Here is an 11,369-nt window from a genome sequence, read left to right as displayed (position 1 = left end):
ACACACACACACACACACACACACACACACACACATATATATATATATATGCTCAACATACCAAGAGTCTCATCCTTAAATGAGACTGAATAGTCTCTTCAAGCAGCCATTGACTGCCAACAGTTCCACATGTAGGGTTTGGTTTTCTGTGCTTGGATTTTGTCTGGGTTGAGCTTATGTGAGACTTTTCCATCACGTCATCAATGCTGTGAATTCATGTGAGTAGCTGATCAACTGTTTAAAAACCTGTTTCTTTGTGATCATCCACATCCTCTGACTCTCACAATCTTTATGCTGCCTCTTCTGTAAGAATTCCCAAGCCTTGCAAGCAGAAGTTTGCTATAGATATGCTATCTAGTGGTACACGGCTTCACTTCTTATTCTCTGTAATATTTCTCATTGCTCCTGTAATATTCCTGCCTATATTGCTTCAGTAGGCATACATTCCAAGTCAGTTGTTGTAGCTCACAAGGTTCACAGCTGGGTAATATTTATATTAAATTTTATCTCCAGGTCACTGGCATAACATCTTCCAGTACTATGAAAGCTAGACTACAGAGAGCAGACTTTGTAATCAACACCAGCTTGCATTCTCCTTGTGTGTTCTACAGTTCTACTCCTAGAGCTGATACTTTCAACAATGTACCAGGATGTAAAATTGACCCCCACCAAAAAATATCAGTACCCTTCTTATATAACAACATCAACCCCAGGAAGAAAGAAATAGGGGAAAATCCCATTCACAGTAACCTAAAAAAAAACGTAAAATATCTTGCACTAAATCGAGCAAGGAAGTGAAGGTCTTGGACAATAATATCTATAAGACATTGAAGAACGATAGCAGAGAATAAATCAGAAAATAGAAAGACTCCCCCATACTCATGGATCAGTAGGATCAATATTGTGAAAATAGTCATTATCCCAACATCAGTCTACAAATTCAATACAATACCAGTTAAAATTCCAGCACAATTCTCCACAGAAACAAAAAAAAAGTTTGCCTAAGTATCACTAAAAAATAATAGACATTTTGCTCTATATTTTCATCGTGGAATTTACCTTTGATTTATTTTGTTTTTCATGCTTAAACTTCAAATTTTGCTGTGCTATTTCTTACTTCCCAACTGTCTTTCAACAGGGTCTCAAAATAGACCTAGCTAGTCTGAAACTTGCAACGTAGTCAAAGCTGGTCATGAACTCCATCTACCTGCTTCTGCCTCTGGAGGTCTGCGTTGAAAGATGTGCTCTGCTGTTCCGAATTCAAAGCATATTATTAATCGTTAGTGTTCCAATTCATTTGACAAACACTGTCTACCTTGGATTTCATACTTCCTACATGAAAACTTAACCCTACAATAATTAAAGGAAAATATCTACCTGATTATTCCAAATTTCTTTCTTTTTTCTCCGTTTTCTGCTATTATTTTAATTTACGTTGTTAAAATATATATCCTCTGATAAAATTTTAATGATTTATGTAATATAACTCATTTACTTAAAAGTTACGAAGGACCTTATTTACCTTTAATTGTCAATTTGACACAACACAAAAGGAACCCCATTTGAGGACACTTGGGTCTGATTATCTTGTGGGTGTGTCTGTGGGCTACTGCATTGGTTTTCATTGATTTTGCAGAGTCCGTATCACTGTGGGCAGCATCATTTACTGGACTTTGGAAGAAAGCTATTATAAGGCTATCGTAGGCTATTATAAGTCTACATGTGAGTGAGCAAACAACATTCCTCCATGATTCCTGCTGTCCTTCCTTGGCTGTAACTGAATTCCCTGATTCCAGGTAGTGCTGTCGAACACATGGAAACCAGTCTTCAAGTTCCTATTCGAAATGCTGCCCTCACGTCCTTCAGTGATGGACTGTAAACTGTAGGCTGAAATAAAGCCTTTCCTCCCTCACTCAGCTGCTTTTGTTCATGGGATTTGTCACAGCAACAGAATAAAATTACAACAAAGCTGAATTTTAAATTCCCTGGTCATACCTTAACTGCTGTCACATATTTCAAGTTTGTGTGTGTGTGTGTGTGTGTGTGTGTGTGTTGCAGAAGTAAGCTTCGTTCCTTCTCATTATCCAAAACCTATAACAGAAAGTAGAAAATGACAAGAGGTAGTTATTATTATTGCATTCTCTAGGCATACTTGAAATATTTGTTATATTAAATTGTGTTGTGGAGTGTGTGGGGGGTGTGGGGTGCATGTGTGTCCTGCTTGGGTATCTCTTACCTTCTTGAGTCAGGTCTTAGGTGGCAGCACTTAGTTGATGCCTCTTCCTTCTTTTTTATAAAGATATTCATATGCTCGTGCTTTTCTCCCAATACTTCATGCTTCAATTGCAGCAACACTGATCTCTGAGGTTGCCTTTCTGTCTTCAGTTTTTCTTCTTCTATTTTTTTCTTAGGGAAATCCATGTTGACAATCTTAAACCTAATGCTTGCCTTCACAGATCAAACAATATTGTCTTTGTCCCTGCTCTAGGTTCCCCACCAGAACTTGGTAAGCACTTATTGCTGAGGTCACTATGTTCAGGAATGGTAGAACAAACAAGGATAAATGAAGCCAGTTCTGACTGCAGGTGAAGAGTGAGCTATCCTGGCCTTCCAACTGACCTCTGGTTGACTTTGTTTCTGCTCCTTCAGTCACTCTAGGCTGTGCAGCTTCTACTGGAAGCCTGATATTTCTGTACTCTGGGTCTTACCTTCCTAATGTCAGTGCCCCTCCACATCTTCTGTGATGTTCTCAAGAAAACTCACTGACATGTATTCGATCAGCATTGTTCTTGCTAAAAATTCTTATCAAAATTCTTCTCAGCTGACATCACAAAGCGTGGCACAGTTTATCTACAATGCTGTAACCTAGAACACATCCAAACATGAATCAGCAAATCAATGTTTCAAAACCTTTTGCCCAATTAACCCATTAGAATAGCAACCATCACTAAACCTGTGAAGACCTGATAAATACAACAACCTTGCATCATTCATGATGAATTATGCCCACTCAGAGTTAAACCAGAGTTGGTCTTACAAAACTCCAGTTTCATAACCTCTCAAAAAAGATATCCCAAATAAAGGACTCAAAGGAAAATCAGAACTGGTCTCTCCCTGGTCCCAGGGCAGGGAATGAATCAGTGGGGAGGAAGCATCAAGGAGCAAATGGAGACATTCCAAGTGGTGGATTGCTAGTGGTCATCCTGCTAGGATTCATGCACAGATACACATTTACATTAAGTAAGTTGATCATGTGTTTATCTGTACAGTTAAATTCAGTTTATGTCCATCGCTCACTGTTTCCAATGAATAAATGTGTAATATATAGGCAGGAGAAGCCGGGGTGGAAAACGAGAGGAAAAATCACATACTTCTTGGGACACAGAGCACTAGCACAGGCCTTTGCAAGATCTGATGTAAATAGTAGAATGCTATTGTTGTGCCCAGTTCGTGAGACCCCAAAGACCACCAAGGAGCCAACCGATGCAAACACACAAGGGTTTTTTTATTGTTACAAGCTTAAGCTTGGGCCCACTCTGTCACCGACTCAGTGGATCTCAGATGTGAGATGCCTTGCTTTGGGAGACAGTGGTTTTTATAGGTTTATTTCAGCAAGTTCAGCAAGTAGGGGAGTAGGGGGTCTCGAGCCTGGAAAGCATCTGATTGGTTGCAGCCCAGTGCCAAACCATAAATTGCTGCCTTCAGGAAATCTGAAGAGACATCTGGACTTTTAGTACTTTCCTGTCCTTAGTTAATTGGCCGTTGGCGGGGGAGTTGTTCTCTGTCCATTCCAAGCATACTTTTTGTGGTATTTCCTGGAACAGGGCTCAGGGATGGGTCAGTCCCATGGAGGTTTTATCCAAGATGGAGTCACTCAGGTCTCTCACTGTCAGCTCACAAGTTCTCAATACAGGAAGAGGGTTGCCAAACTCAATAGGTCTACTCAGAGCTTGAGTCAGTTCAGGGTATGTCATGTCCAATGGAGAAAAGACTCTGCAGTGAGGGTAACATATAAATGTGCTTCAGAGGTTGTTACAAAGGAATGACCACTTCCCTTTATAATAGAGGACATAGAGAACCGAGATCCATGTGATACTTAGATACATATTTCCTTACTCCCGTGAAAATGATTGATACACAATTACTGTTTGCTAAAGAATAAATGATTTAATCAGAGATCACATATTGCTACCTTTAACATTTTTACCAGAAACCACCAACATATCTACACATGATTTAGGCTTTGTCAATTCTGGGTCTCCCACTGCAGAGCTTGCTTTATAGCATGAGGAAATGCAAATAGGGACTCTCCCGGCTCATGAAAACCAGCCCAGCTTGGCCATGAAGCTAAAAGAGAAGAGCTCAGGCCTGAATTCCCAGGTGTTCCTAGTCAGTGACCAGCACTGAACACAGACTCACCATGGAGCTGGGGCTGAGCTGGCTTTTCCTTGTTGCTGTCTTAAAAGGTAATTTTTGGAGAAGAGATGCTGAGTGTGAGAGTGGACATGAGTGATAGGGACACCGGGCATGTGTGGCAGTTTCCTGATCATATTCTCTGTCTTTGCAGGTGTCCAGTGTGAGGTGAAGCTGGTACAGTCTGGGGGTGGCGTGGTGCAACCTGGAGGGTCCTTGAAACTCTCCTGTGCAACGTCTGGCTTCACCTTCAGTAGCTACTTGATGAGCTGGTTGCGCCAGACTCCAGGAAAGGGGCTGGAATGGATTGGAAATATTTACCCTGGTGCTGGTATCACAAACTATGCAGACACAATCAAGGGCCGATTCACCATCTCCAGTGACAATTCCAAGAACACCCTGTACCTGCAAATGAGCAGTCTGAGGTCTGAGGACACAGCCACCTATTACTGTGCAAGAGGCACAGTGAGGGGACTTCAGTGTGAGGCCAGACACAAATGTTCCTGCAGGGCCACTCCTGACCACCAGAAGGAGCTCTCTTCATTAATTATGGTCTGATGTATGATGAAGCTTCTCTGAGACTTGAGAGATTCATTAATTTACATGTATAACAATAAGTCATTAGGAGTAGTTTTAATGCTATGTCCATTTAGATGACTAATAATAGTTGGTTCTTTGAACCTGCCTACCCACAGCTTTATAGGACTGGATCAGTGTCAAATGTGGGTTCCATCTTTTCAAGCAGCTCTTACATTCAATATAGATGTGACTGGTTACTCACATAACAGTCATGTCTCTACTGTCCTAGTGAGCACATGTTGCCAGGCCAGTTGTTATTGCAGTTCCCAGGTTTCAAACCTGCACAACGTTTGTTATTACATTTTTCTTCAGGTAGTAAACATAACACCCACCAACCCATGGACTCTAGCTCGTAGAGATGAAACTTTGAGGTCAGTACCAACTTGATTTATCCTTATTTGTTCTATAACTCACATATGTAATTCCTTTAACCATGGTGCCTTATAGTCACGTGTTGCAGGGGAATCAAGTTCAATGGTCAGTATTATTTGAGGGTCTAAACTTCCCCTGATCAACTGTTTTCAAAAGAGGGGTCTACTCCTGGTACTGGTGTTCTTATTAAGTTTCTTATGGTGTCTGGTAGGGGTTATTTCGCCAGGTTATACTGTAATTCCATTTAATATTTTTCATTATATATACATAATTTAAGAAGCTTCTATAATAGTAGGTTCCCATATGATATGTTCTAAACTCCCTTAGTTTCAGTCATCCCTTGTCTTCCTCTACATTGCCCTCCCATCCTCCACTTCCTTTAAGTCTTCCTCCTACCTTATGTCCCTTTCCCTATTTATATCACTGCATTTGTTTTCTATTTCCATGAAGCTTCCCTGCTTCCCCATGGTCCCATAGTGGTTTCCTGATCTCCTTAGATTTTCTATGCCTGCATATGTAAATATTCAAAGCTGGCATATACTTATAGTGAAAATGCAGTGTTTGTCCTTCTGAGTCTGTGTTGCCTTACTCAGTTCCAGTTCTCTCAATTTAACTCAAACTTACATAATTTCATTTTCTTAACTGTTGTACAAGTGCAAATGCAGCATTATTTCATTAGCCAGCCATGAGCTGATGTACAACAAGGTTCAAGGTTGTTTACTTCCTGGTATTATGAGTAGAGCAGCAATGAACATGTATGAACAATTATCTCTGTAGCGTGATATAGAATTCCTTGTGTTTAATGCCCAGCAGTGGTATGGATCATATGGTGGATCTATTCCTAGCATTTTGAGGAAAATTCACACTGATTTCCATAGTGATTGCATCACTTTCAGGAGTGAATAAGAGTTTAAGAGTTCGCCTTTCCCACAGCATCTTCAGTAGCATTTGTTCTTTTTTAAAAGTTTTAGTTATTTTGACTAGAGTAGGATGCAACCTCAAAGTCGTATTAATTTTCTTTTTCCATGATCACTAAAATTGACCTTAAAATAAATTAGCCAACTGCTTTTCATTTTTTGCAACTCTCTGTTTAGTTCCTTGCTCCAATTTTTAATTGGGTTATTTGGATATTTGTGTGTGGGGGGGTGGGAGGGTGTATATTTAGCTTTTTCAATTCCTTATGCATTTCTGGATACTAACATTAACATTCTAGATACTAACTCTGTAGGAAACAAGGATGACATGACTTGGGCGAGATGAGCCTAAAACTTTTAAGTCCAAGCTACTTCTCTGCTAAACGGAGGGGCACTGAAAACAGCAGCTCTGATAACCCTGTCTTGCAGAATGCTGTGAGGCTGGCAGGAAAAGGGTAGCCAGGTTCAAAGTTTAAGCTCCTTGCTCTGAGGGAGAGCATCCTGGTCAACAGCCCTTAGTCCACCTCCTCATCCAGAACAGATAACTCAGCTATCACTAACTAAAAGAATAGGCCAGGTTAAAGGTTTACTCCTGGGATAAAAGCTAAAAGTTTACTATGCTTCTAGCTCTAAGAAAGAAAACATTGTGGCCAATAAATTACCAGATAGGCCTTGGTAAGCTTAAGTAAAAGTTCAAGCATCCTGCTTTGCAAACAGCCCCTAGCTGGTGCCAACTAAAAGTTATATGTCCTGTTTCTTTGTACCCTAAATCTTTGTATGTAACTGCCAAACCCCATGTGACTGCCAGTTCCTTGTAATATATAAAGACCTCCAAAATTCTTCAATAATGTTGTTGTAAAGGAAAACACAAGCCCCAGACTCCAGGACTCTGCCACCAATCCAATATCACCATCACAGAAGGGAGGTTCCCCCACCAGGCATGGCAGACATGGGTCCCTACATAACGCTCTGTGACTATAGCTGTTAAAGCTCTTTTTCAAGTCTGCATGTTGCCTGTTCACTCAAATGATGGTGTCCTTTGCCTTGCAGAAGCTTCAGAATTTCATGAGATCCCATTTGTCAAATGTTGGACTTTATGCCTGTCCTGTAGAGGTCCTGTTCAGAAAGCTACTTTCATGTGCAGATAACTTCCATTGTCTTCACTACTTTCTTCCCTAACAGATTCAGGTCATCAGGTCTTATATTGAGGCCCTTGATCCATCTGGAGTTGTTTTGTGATAGTGAGATTTAGGGATCTATTTTCATTCTTTTAAACATGTCTTCCTTCTCCAATGTGTATTGGCCCCTTTGTTGACATCAGGTAACTAAAAGTACTTAGACTTAAAATCTAGATCCTGATTCCTATTCCACTGATAAATATGTTGTATTTTATGCCAGTAGCATGCATATTTTATGACTGGAGCTCTGTAGTATAGTTCCAGATCAGGGATGGTAATGACTCCAGCTGTTCTTTCATTGTTCAAGGCTTTCGTCTATCCTGGGATTTTATTTTTACTCCATACTTTGATATTGCTTTTTAAAATTTTTCTGTGAAGCATTCTTCTGGAATTTCAGAAGGTATTGAATTGGATCTATAGATTGCTTTTGGTAGAATGACCATTTTCCTATTATTAATCCTACTCTTCTATGAGCATATGAGAGCTTTCCATCTTCTGGTATCTTCTTGAATTTCTTTCTTCAATGTCTTAATTTTCTTATGAAAAATATTTTTCACTTTCTTTAGTACATTTATTTCAACATATTTTATGGCATTTGATGCTATTATGAATGGAGCTGGTTCCCTGGTTTCTGTCGTAGTGTATTAGTTGTAATAAAAGGAGGCTACTGGTTTTTGCCTATAAATTTTATATTCTGTTACATTGTTTAAGATTTTTATCACCTCCAGGACTGCTTTTGTGGAATCTGTAAGGCCTTTTATGTAAAGTATCATATCATCTGAAAATAGAACTACTTGGACTTTTCATTTCTAGGCTTATTACCTTTGTCTCCTTTACTTGCCTTAGTGCTTTAGCTAAACCTTCAAGTGTATGATTGAAAAGGAGTGGAAAAAATGCTTCTCATTTTCTCATTTCTGATTTTAATGGGAATGATTTGAGTTTTTCTGTAATATGATGTTGGCTATAGGATTACTGTATACTGAATTTAATATGCTTAGATATGTTACCTGTATCCCTAGAGTCTCTATGATGTTTTTTATGAATGGGTTTTGAATTTTGTCTAAGGCCATTTATGCATTCAGTAACAAGATCATGTGGTTTCTGTCCTTGAGTCTATTTATGTAAGGATTACATTTATTGAAATACACATGTTGAACCATCGCCACACCTTTATAATGAAGCCGACTTTATCATAGTGGGTAATCATGTTCTTGTGTTACATTTGCAAGTATTTTATTGAATAATTTTGCCTCTATATTCATCAGAGAGAATAGCCTATAACATTCTTTTCTCTGTTTTGGGGTCTTTGGTTTTGGTGTCAGGGTGATAGTTTGTTAAAAAAATGATGTGGTGCTTCCTTTTCTTTTTATAGAATAATTTGAGGAATATTGTTACTATTAATTCTTCATGAATATGTGGCAGAATGTTCAGCTTAGTAGAATGTGTATTTCTATAGGTCTTTGATATTATTCTAAATTTCCTTCTGCAATATTCCCTTGGCCCAATTTTTATTCTGAAGTGAGTAGATTAGTTTCTATGAGTTCATGTATTTTTGTTCATTTCCATGGTCTTTGATATCCAGCTTTATTGTTTTGTGATTACCTAGGATACCGTATGTGATTTCAGTTTTCTTGAATTTTTTGAGATTTGCTTTGTGTCCTAATATATGGTTCATTTGAGAGAAAGTTCCATTGACTGCTGAAATAAAAGTATATTCTTTGTATCTTGGGTGGACTGTTCTGTAAATATTTGTTAGATACATTTGGTTTATGATGTCATTTAGCTACAGAGTTTCTCTATTTTCTGTCAGGATGACTTGTCAGTTGGTGACAATGCAGAATCCATGTCACTCTCTGTTCCTGTGTAAGAGTCAATCTGTGATTTTAGATCAAAGAGTGTCTCTTTTATGAGATTGGGTGACTCTGTGTTTGTATATGTATATATATTTAGGATCGAAAATCTTCTTGGTAGATTTTTTTTTCCTTTAATGGGATTGAAATGTGCTTCCCACCTCTTATGATTAATCATAGTTTGAACTCTATTTTTCAGGTATTAAAGTAACTCTCTTCATGTTTCTAAGTTACATTCTCTTGGAATAACTTCTTCCATCCTTTTATGCTAAGAAGTTGTCATTCATTGGTGGAGAGAAGTGTTTTGGGGAGTCAGCAATAAAGCACATTCTGTTTTCCAATCCATTAATTTAGTGTATGATTTGTATTCAGGAATTTAGATCATCAAGTCTTATCATTTAGCAATGTTTGTTTTTTCTAATATATTTTAATGCTTTTCAATAAAAATATTTTTATGGATTTCATACATCTTCATCATATTTACAACCTCATTCTTATCTCCAACAACCCAATAGCCTCGCCACAGAACTTAAGGCATTTTGTAAAATATGTTAAGGCCAATAGAGTCAAGTTTATGTACCTAGTTGTCACTCTGTGGGAATTCATCCACTGGAGCCTGTTCAACCCATCTAGTGTCACGCCCTTAAAGAAGACCAGCTCTCACTCACAGAACCATGATCAGCAGTCAATAGTTCCTCAACAAAACTGGCCTCTTGCCCATTTCACAAATTCTATGCTGTTTTTGTTTTGGCTTTTTTGGGGGGCGGTTGTTGTTATTGTTGGTGGTGGTGGCGGTGGTTTTATTTTATTTTATTTTTTGGTTATTTTTTGTTTGTTTCTTTGTTTTGTTTTTTGTTTTTTTTTCTGATTGAGTTTCCATGAGTCTTATGCATGCTCTCACCACTGTTGTAAGTTGATATGAGCTCCTGGGTAAGACTCTGTTTCCTTATGGTCATGTACCTCCTTCTGTGGCTCTTACAATCTTTTGCTCCCCTCTTCCAAAATGGTCCCTGAGCCCTGTGTTGGTGAAATTTAATACAGGAGTCCTATCCAGGGACATACACTCTGCAGTCTTTTATTCTCTACACTTTGGCCAAATGTGACTTTTTGTGTCCATCATCTTCTGTTTCATGAGGAAGTTCACGAGGAGAATTGAGAGATACATTAGTATTCTCTCTACCCCATGTTCCAATATGTTCAGTAAGCCTTCGTTGTGGAGTTTCTATAGATATGTCAGGGCTGGACATCTCACAGGCACTTTTATCTTGGAGGTGATCAGCAGTTATCTAAGTGGAGTTAAAGGCCTCTCAGTGGGTGGAAACTCTTGTGTGGCACTGCAAACATAGTCAACTACACACAGCTGGAAAGGTCACATCCCTAGACACATGTAATTTCTTACTATATGATAAATATGGATCCTGCTATGTGCAAACGTGGTTACCAGTCACCACTCATCAAAGACACTCATTTTTCAATAAATGGAGACTTTTAAAAGGTTCCACAACTTGTCAAACAGTTTTCTACTTTTTATTGGTGGATTTGTTGATTACATCAGCCCCCAAGAATGCTCCTGTGACATTCTCTCCATTTCTGTACATTAGTGCCTTCAAGGATAGGCATTACCTTAGGGTGGAATGGCAAAAAATTCTCCAAGCAAATGACACCAAGAAACAAGCAAGTACCGTGATTCTAATATCTGACAAAATATACTTTAAATACTTATTTTTTGTAGTGGTCTTGTTTTCTTTGGTCTGTTTTTGTTACCTCTTCTGAAATTATTTATTCCCAGTGATCTCTTGGGAGTCTTCTGTCCTCTCTTCAGATTGGAGTATTCCTTTTAGCATCCTCTCTAGAGCTGGCTTAGTGGACATAAATCCTTTAAATTTGTTTATATGACAGAAAGTTTCCTTTTCCTATTACTTATTGATTACTGGGCATAATAGGCTGTGTTGGTATCTGTTGTCTTTAAGAATCTGTAGATCATTAGCCCATGCTCTCCTGGCTGTTAGAATCTGCACTGGAAAGTCAGGTGTTACACTGATAGAGATACACTCATATATGAA

Source organism: Nannospalax galili, unplaced genomic scaffold (genome assembly GCF_000622305.1).
Source record: "Nannospalax galili isolate Female #2095 unplaced genomic scaffold, S.galili_v1.0 scaffold130, whole genome shotgun sequence".
Classification (NCBI taxonomy): Eukaryota; Metazoa; Chordata; class Mammalia; order Rodentia; family Spalacidae; genus Nannospalax; species Nannospalax galili.
This window is presented reverse-complemented; position numbering follows the sequence as displayed.